General features: G+C 35.5%; 1 long non-coding RNA gene and 1 pseudogene across 1 annotated transcript; one reads left to right on the forward strand and one right to left on the reverse strand.

The window, feature by feature from the left end:
* Nucleotides 1-275: 275 nt before the first annotated feature.
* Nucleotides 276-1,052, forward strand: LOC147538024 (uncharacterized; annotated as a pseudogene).
* Nucleotides 1,053-8,176: 7,124 nt separating this feature from the next.
* LOC147538025 (uncharacterized) lies at nt 8,177-9,418 on the reverse strand. The gene is made up of 3 exons (XR_015225206.1): nt 9,317-9,418; nt 9,120-9,191; nt 8,177-8,252 (listed from the first exon to the last, which is right to left on the reverse strand). It is a non-coding gene; the product is annotated as an uncharacterized LOC147538025 (long non-coding RNA).
* Between the last annotated feature and the right edge of the window lie 3,721 nt (nt 9,419-13,139).

Raw genomic sequence — 13,139 nt, forward strand, 5'->3', positions numbered from 1 at the left:
ATCTTAGCGAAGTTTTGGAAATTCCTCTTCGTCGTCGAACAAATATTCGATCCATGGCCTACGCTTTAAACGTTTTAAAAAGCACACTTCATAGAACAATTAAAGAAGGTATGCTTAAACCACATTCAAATGCTTTGAAGCCATCTTTGAACAACGAAAATAGAAAAGCAAGACTTCGATTTTGTTTATCAATGCTTGATCAAAATAGTCCCATTGGCAATCTTATTTTTCAGAACATGTACAGCTATGTACATATTGATGAAAAATTGTTTTATATGACCAAAGAATCGCAGAAGTATTATCTTCTCCCAGAAGAAGAAGACCCATATCGTACTTGTAAAAGCAAAAGATTCATCTCAAAAGTTATGTTCCTTGCAGTTGTTACTAGAACAAGATTTGATTATGCAAGTAATGAAGAGATTTCTGGAAAAATTGGAATTTTTCCTTTCACAAGTAAAGTGGCAGCTAAGAAAAACAGTAAGAATCGAATTGCGGGTACTTTAGAAACAAAAGCAATGGTGTTCGTAAATAAAGACACAAGATCTTACTTGATCGAAAAAGTTCTGTCAGCAATCAAAGAAAAGTGGCCACTTGATGCTGTGACGGATACAATTTTTATCCAACAAGACAATGCTAAACCCCACATCAACTCGAATGATGTTGAGTTTCTTTAAGCAGTCTCAAACACTGGACTTGATATCCGATTGCGTTGCCAACCGCCAAATAGTCCAGATTTAAACGTTTTGGATCTTGGATTTTTAAGAGCAATTCAGTCATTGCAACATCAAGAAGCACCAAACACAATTGATGATCTACTTCAAACAGTACAAAATGCCTTTTATGAATTACCCGTGAAATTTCTCAATCGTAATTTTTTAACAATGTAGCAATGTATGATTTAGATAATGAAAGTGAGTGGCTCTAATAATTATAGAATTCCACACATGAATAAAAATCAATTGGAGAAGGATGGAAATCTTCCTATTCGTCTAGAATGTGAACGTAATTTAATGGACAATGCCTTACGAGTATTGCAAGAATCGGAGAATTAAAGACTATGCAAATGTAATCCATAACATTTCAATTTAAAAATAAAAATTGTGCTTTATTCAAATTAATCATTTCTCTTTGAGTTTTACGGTAGCAGATGTTGGAAGTATTTTATGTTTTGGTGTTTTATTTCTTAATAAATTTTATACCTAAATAATGTGGATTTTAAGCCATATGGAAAGTGAGATACTTTATTAAGGAAATGAGCTATATTTTGGTGTTATTCTACTAAGAAATATTTTAATTAGCTAATAATAACTCTAAAATCCAATACAAGGGTATACTTGGAAAAGGTAGGGATTTAATATGATATAAAAAAAATAGGACTCTTAATTTGGGACGGACCAAAAAGGAATACATGACTCTTAATTTGGGACGGAGGGGTTAAGATTAGGGCAAGAAACGAAACAACACATTCAAAGAAGGAAAGGAAGAACTATACGATTTCTCTCTCTAGAGGAAACGGTTATTATCAGAGAAAGGGAGGGGAGAGAAGATGCGGTTTTTGGAAGGGTCTTGGGCTCTTAATTGGGTGTTCCACTGCTCATCTTAGGTTATATATTCCATTTTTGGCATAAAGTTACGGCCTTTTATACCAATATAATTTAAACCGTAATTACAATATCTGATTTAAACCCTAGTTAGAATACCGGTGTCATTTAAACCCTAGTTAGAATGCCGTTGTGAAGGGAATGTTAGAAGGAATGTTCTTCTATCTGTCCGCACTTCCCAATTTTTCAAACATTTGCTTTCATGGAGTCGATTCTCTTTGTCTCACATTCTCTCTCTACTTTCTCCATTATCATCATCGTTCTCTTTACATCTCTTGATCGATTTGGTCACATTTCTTACGCTTTACGATTAATATCCAATATACGAAGAACTCATACGATTGGACTTCTTGAAGTTGCATAGTTTAATACGTAACTTGGTTGTTAACAAAATAAACTCAGTGAATCTGTGATCCTCAATCAATTAATGAAAGAAGAAACTACAGACCAACAAGAAATGCTTTCCAGAATTTGTTCACAAGATGCCAGACAAACTAGGTTTTGCATGGCATGTATAACCAATCCAAGGGTTTCTGATCGGACTAGCTAATGATGGCCAAACTTCATTTCCCCTTACTAGTCTGGTACTCTCAGTATACCCTTTTCCACCTATTTTATCCCAAACAATTTTTGAACTCCTCGCATTAAGATTATTAGGCTTCGTTGATTTGGGTTTATGTCCGATTTCAGTTCATACGCTATAATATATGCATCTTGATCAATATTGTTAACCGATTTCGGCTTTTGTTTTTATTTATCAATTAATATGTTTTAGTAATATTAATAACTTCATCCACTTAACCCTGACCAAGGATTTTATTTTGGAAGAGAAATACATTGAAGCCAGTTGCCCTTGTCAAGTGATTTTGAGGTGAGATTGTACCGTTCAGATTTATTTATTGTTAGATACACCTTGTTTTATTCTTTATATTGTAACTTTTAAGTTCTAAATATGTTGTGCTCATTATCAAGAAAACTTCCCATATTTTTGTATATAACAAAATAATGCAGGTTTATAGGGTTAAAAAGAGTTATGCTTGAAATTAAGTACTTTTGTCACAATTTTGTACAATAGGTAGCAAGAGGATAGGTATGACTTATACCATCGGCATATAAAAGTTAGCATAGTTTTAGAGAAAAAGACCTTTGTTAACATTAATAGGCCTTTGATATATGTGGGTCTTGTTGCTCGAGTAAGAATTTTATGTCAGAGAAAGCGTCTCTATTCTTTTTTAATGTAAACGTATCTGTTATTCTTCTGATATCGAAGCGTCTCTTTCTATCCTAAGTGGACCACTTATTTCACAAATCCTTTTAAAACATGCAAGAAGATCAATCCGTCTGCAAATCACCTAGACCCATTTTAACTGTGATGGGAAAACTGCAAGGAGATAGTGAATTGTAAAGCAAAAGGTAAGGTTTGTGGGAATGAAGAGGATACATTGATTCTTCAACATTGGGTCTCTCTAAGAGTAAGTCGCACTGCTGAACTGGTAGCTTATAAACTAGTTTTTGCTTGGTCGCGGCTTTGGGGAATAAAGAAAATTCTCCGAGGAATAAAGACTTTTCTTAAAACTAATCAAATAAGATTGACTTTTTATGTTTCTTTTTATTGCTAAGGGGCTTCCAATTTTAGAAGATGCTATAAAAAAGGCTCCTCCATCTCATCACCTCTCTCTACCACTTCATCTTCTCGACACCTCATCATCTTCTCCGGCGAAAGTCGTCGGCCGTCCAATTTTCCGGCCCGCGACCTTCAAACATAAAAAAAAAAAAATTATTAATTTTCTCTCTCCTCTCTCTCTCTAAATTTTTTTTCTCTCTCTTCAATTAATTTTCTCTCTCCTCAATGGTCTGTTCGTGAGAACAGATACAGATGATAGAGAGAGAGAAATAAAAGGACTGATTCTATATAGAGAGAGAAATAGAAAGAAGATAATACACAAAAGCAGAAGTTATACTTCTTCACTTTCATCACCAGACTCATAAAGAACCAAACTGTTGGTGGGGTTTTCTAGAGAGAGAAAGAAGAAAATAAGCTTAAGAAGTCATGGAAGTGGTTCAATTGCAGACACAGTTGCTTGATACACAGCTATCCTATTTCGTGAGGTTAGTTTTCAAATGGGTTTCTCTATCTTGCTCATTTTTATTGTTTGGGCGTTTCTGATTTTGGGTTTATTTGGTTGTGCTGCCATGACTGTGAGAAGGGATTTCTTGATGACCAGTTCACTCAGCTTCAACAACTACAAGATGAGAGTAACCCAGATTTTGTTTTCGAAGTTGTTTCCCTCTTCTTTGAAGATTCTGAAAAGCTTCTCAATGAATTAGCAAATGCTCTGTAATAAAGACCATTGAAGGTCTGTTCTCTCTCTCTAGATCTGTTCTCAGAGAGAGAGGAGAGAGAAAATTAATTTTTCTTTTTTTTTATGTGTGAAGGTGGCCGGCCGGCGACTTTCGCCTGAGAAGATGATGAGGTGTCGAGAAGATGAAGTGGCAGAGAGAACAGATGAGATGGAGTAGAACTTTCAAAAAAATATATTCTGTATTCCCCATAAAAATTTATTCCCCGGAGAATTTTCAGAAAAATCTGAATTCCCTCGAGAATTTATTCCCCGGAGAATTTTCTTTATTCCCCAAAGCCGCGGCCTTTTCCTTTCGGCTCATACTAACTGTTGCTGCCTTATAGTATACCAGGTTTACAGTTCATTTTTCCTTTATCCCCATTGCCCGATTGGCTTTGAAACTTGAAGTGTTTCTCAAAGTGGCTTTTGTATTGAAAGTGGTATTTGAACGAACCACTTTTTTCATCTTTTGTTGCATTAGTACTTGTTTGTATGTATACACTATTAGTGCAATCAACTTTACCCATGCACACTTCCTTATAAATGTATCCTGTCACATGCCCACACCTGTAAGCTATCAACATAGAAAAAAAGAAATTAGAGATACGGTTTCTGAGTATGTTAGTTTGATAACTTGATCTGACAGTAGCTATATAATTGGTCAATACGCAAATCTACTAAAACAGACTCTTATCTTGCATATCAAGGAATAAGTATAGCTAGTACAGTTGATAAGGAATCTGGTAAATGAGGTGAACCAAATCGTAGTTATGAAAATGTTGTATATTCTTTTTTGTCTTTGATGTCATTATCAATTAGTTGATCTTACAATATGTAGACTTTCTCATAGATTAATTTGTAAAATGACGATTTCGAGAGAAAATGATAATGTGCTAATCATGTCTTTTATTTTGAGAACAACTACTGAAATTGGTTTGCATCTGAATTATTTTAAGAGGTTATTTGTAAAATTTATCGACGTATAATGATAGACATTATTAAAGTTGAAATATAATTTGCTTCACCTCTGGATTAGTATAAACAGTTATTTGTAAACTAGAACTTTGCCTACTTCGAAGAGTCCTCAAATATCTGAGGTATTTGGAATTTTTTGAGAAGCACAGGTTAGCTAAGCAGCACTCTTGTTTTGTAATGGGTGAAACTGAGATAAGTGATTCGGATATCAAAGTTGATGGAAGAGTATTGGAGCTCAACCGACAATGGGACAAAATGGTTGATGGACGGCTAAGGTAGAGCAGTTCATTTTTGTAAAGAGAAATGGACGACTTGTCGTGGGCATCCATTACCAATTTTGATCCATTTTCATCCGAGATTTTCAGCCCTTTTATAATTTTCCTTGGCATATTTTGAAAATGTTTAAATATTTGAGATTGAAATTAGTTTTGTATCTACTGCTACGCTTTTAACAAAAAACTTCTATGAGTTGGAGTGGAGTTTGTTACTCACCACGTAAGACAATATTTTGAGTAGGGATATTAGAAGCAAGTGGGGTGAAGACCGTATTTTTCTGCCAGCAGTGCTTTCACATCGGCCTTCTTGGAGTCGATTTTATTCTCTTTCTCTCTCTACCTTTTCAGTGTTCTCTGACACATGCGAAATCATTACTTTTTTTCTATCTTCATTATCATTATAGATTTAATTTAGCATGTGTCAGTTCACTTAAACATGATGATTGATTTAGTCACATTTCTTCTAGAAATTCCAGGCGTTACAAGCAAGATCTAATTAATCAACCACTCATGCGACTGAATTTCTTGAAGTTGCAAATTCAGATCATACTGTGTTGCTTTAAAATCCTTTTATGTTGATTGGCTGCATTGATTTGGCATCCAATTTACTGCTATTGGTTTTATTTAAGCATGTTAACAGACTTGACTCCTCGTATCTCTTCCTGAGAAGGTAGGTATGTTGTCATTTTGAGGAAATTTGGTGGGTCTTATTGTGCAAGTAGGTTAAATTGCCTTCGCTTTTCTTGCTTTTATTTTATAAATCCAGGGCAATGGAGTTGTTACTAATTCGGCATACATCTTATAACAGACTGAAGTTAATACACTGGCCGCCTTTCTTACTTGCTAGCAAGGTTTGATTCTTTGCTTTTCTTTTCATTTCTTCTAATGTGCTTATAGAATCTTGATAATTTATCTGTCTTTCAGATCTCTATAGCACTGAATATGGCAGCGCAATTTCGTATCGAGGACTGTTACCTGATTTTTTGAAGCTGATAGTGCTATTTTAAAATGTTGTGGTTGATTAAACTTTTCTGAGTGTCTTCGTCTTTGGGAAAACTAAGAAAAGGTTTTATAAGTTTGTTGTTACAACTATCATTCCGCTTTTTAGCATCTTCTAGAAGGTATCACTGTTGTGGAACAGCTGGAACAACTTAGAAAAGTAATCACACTTGACACGATGGTTAATGAGAATCAGCTGATGGAGTCTGCCTTTTGCTTTTCACCTTTTTTTTGCATTTAAGTTGATGCTTCAGTATCAGAGAAAAAATATGATTCAATAAAGTTTTTTTGGTTGTTGAATCAAATTATTTTTCCATTAAATTGGAGAACTTGGCGACACTAACAACGATTCTTTGCATATAAGACTTTCATTTGTGTTAAAGTGAAACCTGTAAATGTTTTATTCCTGTGTTTTGTAAGTTTGTTGTTAGAAGTACCACTCCACTTTTCAATATCTCCAGGAAGGTATCACTGTGACGCCCCGTGTCCCAAAATAGACACGACCACGCCCCGGCAATTCACAGACGGGACAGAAATCCGACAGAGTCTCCTCTGTAAATCGAACCAGTCGCACATGTAAAACCTGTCATGCAAACCATACATTCGCATACACAAAGAAATAAACTATCGAGCGGAAGCTAAACAAACTCAACTCAGTTTCGGGTCGAAACCCGTACCACAAAAATATAAAAGCCTCATAAACAACGATACAATCTATAAACAACTCTAAGTATTACGTATATACATATTATAGTTTGGTTTCTGCAATAAATACATAACTTTAAAATAACGAGAAGCCAATAAACGAAAACCAAAGAAAACGACGCAACACCTCTAGCCTCGTCAAACAAGATCACCGGCTGGAATACAACTCCGCCTCGAGACTACGACAAAGCACCTGCACACTAACAATTGGTAGGGGGTCAGACTACTCACCGACACGAGTTATTCTGGTAGAAGACCAATCCAAAACCCATCACGTTTTCAAAAGTTCATTTAATAAGTTGTAAACATCATGACAAATAGAGTTATCAAACCAATTACCATATATACTATATACAAAACCATTTTTCCTTAATCTAGCAAGCAATAGCAGTGATTAGCTGCCCACCCATGGTGCGCTCCCAATAAGAGGAGAGTTCCTCAGGAGAACCTAGAGTGCGTTAGATAGTACCAGCCCATTTATGGCACTAACTAATGCACTACGTCTCCTCGAGAAAGAGACTTACCCCTACCCGGTAAGTCCCTCTCCCACTAAGGGACTCCGCAATCATTGAAGAGTTTACCTCATGATACATATATACCTTAAGTATCTAAATACGTTTTTGATCACCGAGTTCGAATAAGAGAGCCGCCCCCCAATTACCATGGAAGGACCTGAACCTCATTCTCTTCGGTACCCTGTCATGCATCTAATGCGATCTTTCAAAATCAGTTTCATTCATTTATCAAAATCAATATTCATATTCAATTTATTATCTTATCAAACACGGAAGTGGAACAACCAAGAGTCATATCGCCACAAAGCAGAGGGATCCAAATCAATGTCACCTCCTAGGCGAGCGGTCAGGTGTACGTCCCTGAGCCTCGAACTGGAGGCACGAGCACCAATGGCCAGCAAGTGAAGCACTCTACTCCCACAGGTCTCATGACTAGTGTCGCCCACCTCACCGGTCTCACACGGGTCACAACCCTGTCCACATGTCATCCTACCCTCAATGGCTACGTGCCCGTAGGTTGACATAATCCGCAGTCGGGTTTCATGCTACATACAAGAAAATCCCCAGTAGTTCGCAATCATCGTAAAATCAGTTCGAAAACATTTCTCATATCACAGTTAAAACCATTCACGCATATTCAGTTCATCACTTAAAATCGAGTTTCATGCTACCTAAACTCTAGTTATAATGGCGCATATACAACTATAGAATCTAGCATATTCATTATCTATAAAACCATGCTGGATAAAGGATTTAGAACCCCTACCTAGCGATTCAGGACTCTGTCCTCCTTCGCTGCAACCGTAGCCAAATCGTTCACGAAATGCTCCGGCTCCCCCTCTACCAAACCATAAACGAAACAAATATACATTAGGTTCTTCGGTAAGAACCTTGGTATAACTTAAAGATTATAAAAAAAGAAAACAATAAAACTTAAACAAGAACACAAAAGAAACCCATAATTTGGAAGACTTCGACTTAACCGAATTTCGATCGATCTTATATCTTTCATACCATCTGCACTTAGGGTCAACCAATCAGTGTTTGAACTTACTTATGTCCTTAACATTTAGTTATTAAATGTATTCCCCAAAATCCAAGTGAACCGCCTTTGAAATTTGTAAAATACGAACAACAACAAAGCAGAATTCTCCTAACTGCGCATTGTTCGTTAAAACAGCCATAACTCTCTCGTCCGAGATCGAAACGACTTGTACCGTACCTTTCTGGAATCTTCACAAGACGAGCTACAATATTGATGAAGACTCAAACATCTGTTGGAACCTCTATGACTATCTAATACAGTAAAAACAGTGGGCAGTTTTCAGATTTGCTGAATAGCGCGTTGTTTAGTAAAACAGTCGTAACTCTCTCTTCCGACATCGAATCGAGTTGTACCATACCATTTCGGAAAGCTAACATCCTAATCTACGACTTTTGTGTTTCGGGAAAGTCCGTCCAAGTAACATATAAAGCCCAGAAAGGCTCGGACAGTAGACTAAATTCAGTCCCTCGAGTTGGCAATCGATCGATCGACAAATTATATCAAATAATTTCTCTAAAGTTGTTCATATACTAAAATTAATCAATTCCCAATCATATAAACCCTAAAACAACATGAATCATCAAAACCCTCAAATTTCATAAACCTTAAACCCTAGAATTAAGAATTTTGACATCAAAACATCTAATTCATTGGTTTCTTACCTTGATTGGGATGAATTTGAGTTGTGATGGTCTCTCTTTGATCAATCTTAGCTAAATCCTTCCCTAATTCACCTGTTTCCTCAAGTGAAAAGAAAACAACTCCATTAAAACTCACTTCAAACATATTAGAGAGAGAAAACGAAATTTCTTCCAAGATTCGAACTAAAATCAAGAGATTAACCATTACTAATACTTACTATACAAGTAATTCGAATTTCCCCAATGAATTTCACCTGATATTTCCCTTTTTGATCGATTTTTTTGAACCCAAATTGAAACCCTAACTCACTCGGTCGAACAAGATAAAAGAAAATCAGATTTTTGTTTTCAATTAAATCTGTCGAATTTACAGTTTAGTCCCTGGTTTTGGCCTGTTCGCAAAATACCCCCTAAATTGTCCTCTTTGCTGATTTGCCCCTCTTTTGACTTGACCCAATTGTCGAATAGTCCCTCAACTAACCTTACAAACATGGGATATTACAATCACTGCCTTGAAACTGGTTTGAAGTAATCACAGTTAACACGATGGTTAATAATAATCGGTAGATGGAGTCTGCCTTTTTGATTTCTCTCTTCCATTTTTTGCATTTCAGTTGATGGTAGAATCTTCAGTATGTAGCGAAAAAGTATGATTCAATAAACAAGTTTTTTCGGTTGTTCAATCAATCTATTCTTCCATGAAATTTGAGAACTTGGCAACACTAACAAGGATTCGTTGCATAGGAGGCAACTTGTCACTTATGCTCAAGTGAACCCTTGAAAGTTCAGTTCGTTATAAATTCTATGGAATGTTATAGTAACAAATAACGAATCACTTTCTTCATGAATTACGTACACCTATTTTGTCTTTGTGGAAGAACATTAAAAGGGGATTGAATTGTAAAGCAGAAATCAATGATTGGTCATTTAAGGAATATAAGATAATAGGTCGAATCTTTAACATTAGGTCTCTCTGGTAGGACAAGCACACTGCAAAGTAGTAGCTGATTAAGTTGTTTGTTCATGTACGCCAATATTAACTATTGCTCCTTGTGTTATGCAGTATATCAGGTTAGAACCAAAAGCATGATGTTCTACCAATGACCTTTGAAGCTTCTAGCGTTCCTGAACCAGGGCTCCGAGAGTGGTTTATGAACATCTTTTTTATCCTTCTGACGCTATTACAGGTGGAAACATTGTTTCTTGTTTTCTCATCTCATCTTTATTTAGAACTTCAGTTGAACTAATAGATACTGGTAGATGAAAAACGTCGATCTCTTGGTTTCCAAGGATAACATGGGTGGAAGTTTGTTCGTTGTAAGGACTTGCTTGTGTGGCTTTGCCAAGTAAGGGCACACGGTGTGATTGTACATGCATTTGAAGCTACTAGCAGCTACAATTTTTACATTTCTCTTGCTTCATAGGTAGATTGGAAACTCTGACCGGCATATGATAAGGTTCTTTTTTTGGTGCTCACATGTATTTCATCCCTCTTGATGGTATTGGTAGACGTTAACCGAAGAGCTAGAGATGCTGCAAGCAAAGATCAAATAGCCTAAGTGACTGCAAGTTGAATAAGCTATTACCTCTTTGAATTGTTCGTTTAATATTGCAGTGGTTGCCGTAAGGATGACGTCATAGCTCCGCAGAAGTAAACAACCAAAGCTTGTGTATTTTTCATGTTATTCATATCTTTCTATCAACCTTTTGCATCTCATGAACTTATATAAGTTTAGATTATAGAAGGTAAAGTGGAGAAAACAATGAAACCTTGGTTGCGGTTTGGATGCATTATGGTTGAATGTTTCTGGATGCAGAATGATCTTGGTATGGATCTGCCCATTAATGTAACTAATATGATTGGTATATCTTTGCAATCTCAGAAATGAAAGTTTCACAATTCTATGAACATTAATTTCCATAGATTTTGAAAAATTGGCAATTATGTAACTAGTAATATTGATGAGTTCGCACTTACCTCTGGCTAAGAATTTATTTTGGAAGAGAAATGCATGAAAGTCAGTAACCCTATCATGTAATTTCAAAGTTGAAGCTCTAAATTCTTTCATACTTTGGTTCAATTAAGTTTAGGATTTGTATCGAATGAGTTGTACAATTGAGATTTATTTATTGTTAGATACACCGTGTTTTATATCTTCAAACAGCAGTAAAGATTTTGTTCATGATCAAGAACACTTCTATTTTTCTGTGTATGACAGGATAAAGCAGGTTCATAGGGTTGAAAAGTGTGATGCGCTTGAAATTAAGTGCTTTGGTCACAATCCTTGACAATGGGGAGTAAGAGTATAGGTATGACTTGTATCGTCAACATATAAATTTTAGCGTTGTTTCGGAGAAGACCTTGAGAATAATACGCCATTTATGTATGTGGGTCTTGTTGCTCAATTAAGATTTTAAGTGGCCCTAAAATTTTTGCGTCAGGAATCTATGAAAATCACCAATGATCCCTCTGCAATCCCTCTCGACATTGTGCACGAGCACATAGTTGATTCAGGAATCCATGAAAAGTAAAAAACGAAAGAGGCCTTCATTTGGGCTGGTGCAACTACGATGATGTGGAAAAATTTCGTAGTTATATCATGTCTATGGAGTTTTTGATGTCTCAAGTATTAATAAACCTATAAACTTCAATATATATCATAATTTATTTTATGCTGGCATTTTTCGTATTAACCATAACGGCATTTTATCTGTATGGGTCTTGTTGTGCAATTAGGATTAAGTCGCTTCACTTTTTTTTCTGTTATATGAATCCAATGAGATAAATACAGAAGTAATGTAGTGGCCACCTTTCTCGGTTGGACCCTAACTTTCACTTGTTTCTTTAAATATTCTAGTATAATACTGAAAATTAATATGTCTGCAAATTCCTTAAAAACACGTAGGAAGATTGGTTTGGGCAAATTCTCTAGAACTATTTAGACTGTAGTGGAAAAACTTCAAGGAGGAACTCAATTGTAAAGCAGAAGGTGAGGTTTGTAAAAATGAAGAGGATACGTTGGTTCTTAGTAAAAGGACAAACACACTGCTGAATTGGTAGCTTTTGATGGAGATTGCCCGATCGATGGAAGAAGAGCCAGCAAGAATCAGGTTGTGCTCCTTTATAATTATTGCTGATTCATGCCCTTAAGCTTTCACGGTTTAACTTCTTGAAGGTATGGCTTTTCATAGTATGTTCGTAATAGATCACCTATTTATAATGGTATAAACTTTTGCTTATATAACTTTTTGTGTTTCAGTTGCTGGCGCATATAGTTATTGCGTCGAATGTTTCACAGGACTATCATGTTATGGAGCTTTTGATCGTCTCAAAGAGGTGATAAATGATATGAAATCTAGTGAACCTAGATAATAGACTAACTAGACTAAATTAAAACTCGCAAGTGCACGAACCGTATGTGAATATGGTATGTATTACGAAGTCGATCCCACGAGGATATGTTCGAAATTAAGTCTAAACCTAAAACTAACTAATAAACTAGGAAAGAAAATAGTTGATTTTGAGAAGATGTTTGGAAAACTAAAAATTGAAACTTAGAATACAAAATAAAGTTGTGATGAAAAACTATAAGTTGGTAAATCTAGGATATTGGAGTTCACCACTAACAATCATATTCGAATCTAATATCTAATTCAAATTATTATCCCTCTTTTGATAACTCAAAAATTGTTAGAAATCAATCTCTAATTTTCGGAAAATAAGACAATTAAACCCTTTAACAATGATCAAAACCCATAACCCACTTCACTTAAAATATATTGCAATTCAAATCCAAGTTGTTAAATTAATAGACTAACCGAAGTACGATTAATTATGAAACATTAAGCACATTAACAAGAGATTATAAAATAAATATGATATTAGATTTCAGATACTCATGTTAGGGTTTCATCCTCTATCCTAGTGGAAGAGTTAGAATCCCATGGATATTAAATACATGGTTCAATTAATGATAAACAAGTAAAAGAAGAGAGAAGAGATAAAACCGGATTAATATTTGATGAAGCCCTCGTCTTTCT

The sequence above is a fragment of the Eschscholzia californica genome, unplaced genomic scaffold, assembly GCF_041429995.1.
Source record: "Eschscholzia californica isolate CP2 unplaced genomic scaffold, dmEscCali1.0.p SCAF_5, whole genome shotgun sequence".
Taxonomy (NCBI): domain Eukaryota; kingdom Viridiplantae; phylum Streptophyta; class Magnoliopsida; order Ranunculales; family Papaveraceae; genus Eschscholzia; species Eschscholzia californica.